We start from the raw sequence: 4,062 nt of genomic DNA, 5'->3' as shown, positions 1-4,062 counted from the left end.
TTAGCTGAGCCACTGCGATGTAGGTCTTCCCTCTTCACTCTCTAGCTACTCCACCACCTGTCTCATGTGATTATCAGATTCTGATATTCAACTAATGACGTGGTGTCGAGCACTAGAGTGTAGAAGGTGGAACATTCTTCACTGGATGCTGTTGGGGAGTTAACTCGCATGTGTTGTTCCTCTGAGAAACAGAACAGTTGTTTCTCATGATGCGTGAGAAACTTTCTCACGCATCGTGAGGATTGAATTGAAGCTTCAGATCTGTAGTACAGATTCTGTACAATAACAGCTCCATAGCGAACATTAAGTTAACTTCGACTCAACATTGTGTCGACAACAGGTTCAGAGGCACCGTTTAGTGCTAGTGGCATTGTGCCTCCGACTCAGTGACCATGTGGAAAATCAGAATCTGCGACTCTTGCACCGGCGGCCTTGTGCCTGTCCTCCACCGACCTAGCATGGTTCATACGAAAACAATGCTCACGAAAACAGTCACCTGTGTAGCCGCTCTTTGCCATCCATGTGGTATCTATAAACTCTAAAATATAGCTTTCTATGACTACCACGTTCACCATTGCGAGACAAATACCTCTTCCTGTCCTCGTTCATTCGAGCCACCGCTTCTAGTTTTCGTTCTCTTGAGAGTTTCGCTTGGATGGCACGCTTCTCAAGACTTCGTTGCCGCTCTAAGTTCAGTGCTGCAACTTTATCACGTGAACGTTGCTCTCGGTCCCGCCATGCCTAATTGATAATTAATTTGGGGATGACTTTCCCGATTCAGCTGTGAAAGCCGCTTGCTCGGATAAAGACTGCCGATTCAATGGGGTTGACCATTGCATGGTTTAGAGACTTTTCTATTATTAGGGGACTCAATTCGATGAAGTTGAGTCTCGCAAGTTTTCGACGAGGCTAGATTTTACTCGGCACCAAATATGGATGCCTCTACGTTGGGTTGTGACTCTACCGCTTGTCTCTCAGAGAAAAAATCCTGAGCTGGGCAAAGCCAAAGATTGGTGGAAGATAGGCTATCTTCCATCAAACTAGGAAGGCATACCGTGGTGACTCTACCCTTTGTCGTCGGTCCTCAATTCGTCGCATATGCTCCTCATACTGCCGCCAATCTTGTCGTTCCTTCTCAATCCTCTTCCTTGCCTGTAGTTTGATATCTTCCAATTGCTTCTTATTTTTCTCCTCCGCTCTCTTTTGCCGCTCGAGTAGAGCCTAACGGAACAATATCCAACTCTCCCTAACTGCGAGGCGAGCCGTTGCCACGTCAAATGTGTCACAACATCCACAGTGCATAACGAGTCAATACAGTCCTCAACCGAGGGAAAATATCACGATTGCCAGTAGCGACGCAGTGCAGTAGATCATACGGGCACACATGGCAGACTGCTCTGAGCAGTGCAGCAGACGTCTTCCTGAAGTGTTTGTAAGTCTTACAGTCAGATTGTTCTTCGCTTTAGCTTCCCTCCGTGCCTCCAGCGAGGCTATGTTAGCTCTCCTTTTCTCGTCTTTGTCTTTACGATCTTGTTCTCGTTGAATTTCTTCGTATCGTTCCCTGCTTGCTGACTGGATCGATAAAAGCCGTGGTAGATACCGTAGCTGCTGGGCCCGCTTCTCGTCTGTTTCTTCTGCCACTATGGTTTTCCGGGCTCTAGCCGTCCCCTCAGCAACATTCTTCTCGCTGACGATCTGTGGCACACATGTCCGGGTGCAAGCGACGGTAATCGAGTCACTTTGGCTGAAACTTTTTGTTTTCTTTCCTCCTCCCTCTTTTCTATGGACGCCGCTCTCTTCTTATCTAGTTCCACCAAAAACATTCTCAGCTTCGCCCTTCCCAGATAATCCAGCTTTGCTATTGGAATCTTATCCTAATGAGAGGACATCGTCTTTCAATAACTGAGGGGCTCACCTTATTATCGTTGGAGGCATCAAGCCTCGGCGGTTCGCTCGTTTCGGCTGATTGTAAGGCGAGTCGTAATCCCCCCTTTCCGTCAGACACTAAGTCCAGCCGGCTGAGGATCCAGTAGAATCTGCAGAGTATCCAGTTCCACGGTGTGTTGGATGACTGAGCGCGGCACCTTTCACTCTTCTTGTTAGGATTCATGAGCTCAGCATTGAAGCGGAATAAACGGTCAAACTCCGCGTAGGAGAATTCCAGACTATAGACCTCGCTCGTTTCCACAGAGAAGAGCGAAAATAATATCTTTCCGAGTTCTCGACCTAAGTTGCAAGAGAACTCTTCGGTTAGCCAAACACCACGAGTATGGTGGTGATCAAGAAATTCTATTCCGTCCGGCTTTCACTGCGGTTGGACTTCATTTTTTTCAATGGATCCGTCCCTACCCTCGTGGACTTGTTGTAGGGGGTTAATCGCTTTTCCTGTATACAGATTGCCTGTATCGCTCACAGCACATATGTATTCGCCTCTCTTGTACAGTTCTTTCGTTGCCTGAAGATGCCGAGCTTCGGACGTAGTCTACGTGGAAAATTACGCTACTGCGTGCGAGATTAATGCACGCAGTGGAAAAGTGTCAATATCTGTGACGGAATCAGCGCGATTGTGAGTCTATCCTGCAATGACTAGGAAAGTTATACACCATGACCTACCATCCACATAAGATGGTCTGTAGTCCGTTTGTAATCGAGTCCCGCAATCACTCGCTTATCACTGATCGTTGTAGCCATATAATAGTATCGAACTCAGCCTTTGAGGAGTGTGTCTACTCCCTCATCGAGGGACTTTCGATGAGATGCTCTGCCATGACCCCTTTCGCTAGCTAGTTCATTTATTTAGAGTCTCATATTCGAGCCGCGACTATCAGCCTTATAGAGTTATTGAACTTCCCTAGACGAGTGGAGCTGATCATCAGTTACTGATGTTCTCACCAGCGGAATTGTTTCCGTTAATCATGAAATTGTGCCCTTACTTGCAAAATTGACTCCCTTAATATATCGGATCACTATGCTGTATCTCGCCGTCAGTGATGTCGGAACGGTTCGAGGAAGAAACAGCGTGAGTACGGGGGGGCTGACTGCGGGTACGTGCAGATGCTCGAGTTGCTTTTTGACTAGTAGGCGCAAGAGGGGGTGTCATAGAAGTGAGTGAAAGACGCACTGATGCTCGTGATGTACCGTTACACTACATCAAGCGAGATCAAAATGACTAATACCAATAATGCAGACAACTGTGTGCGCTCCAACCCAATCGATTCTATCATAGCTGCTGGAATTGCGCACAAACAGAGGATGCAGAGATACTGCTTCTCATGTACCATCAGTAGTGTAAGAAGCACCGACAATAAGGTTTTGGAATGACGAAACACAGAGCAAGAAGACTTATAGCTCACTTCACAAGATATTTCCGTTAGCCTCGACCAACATAGGGCTCACGCATTGTGCGTTAATGTGCAAGCGTGCAAGCTGAGTATCATCTCAGCATTTCGATCCAGCAACGAGATTGCTCCACTCCCATACACGGCTGTCTCTGTCGCTTTCGGCGACTCTGGAAGGTCAACTTTATGAGGCCCTACTACCGCTCCAGCGTCCGCGCATATCGGTTGATACACTTACTGTAATCCACCAATCCCCCTCTTGATTACCCTGGTTACTGATGTACAAAGAGTATCTGGCGGTTCTCCCGAAGTGACACGAAGTGAACGCCTGTAAGACTCCACTTTGATTCGACATACCGTGACTGCGTGATTATCTGATGATCACGTGGCGGACAAACGGGGCCTGCAAGGGGTAAGCGAAGTTTGCGCAGACATAAGCGGAGGGTACGCACGCCCTTGCGGCGCATGGCATGCGCCATGCGGCTTCCTCGGATTTTTCGGAATACTTTTGTTGGGAGCCGTTCTGGGCCTCCATGTCAATGTTCTCAATGTCACGAGAAGATACACTCATCCCACTAGATTAACACAACCAATCGATAATACCAATTAATACTAATGGATAGGTAATAATCAACCCACCAAGCCTTGGGTTGCAACGATAGTACTTCACGTAAGGATGGTCCAACCAGTAAGGACCACAAACCAATAAAAGAACTCTTAATCT

Source organism: Perkinsus marinus, assembly GCF_000006405.1.
Source record: "Perkinsus marinus ATCC 50983 genomic scaffold scf_1104296931914, whole genome shotgun sequence".
Lineage (NCBI taxonomy): Eukaryota > Perkinsozoa > Perkinsida > Perkinsidae > Perkinsus > Perkinsus marinus.
Note: the sequence above shows the minus strand (reverse complement) of the source record.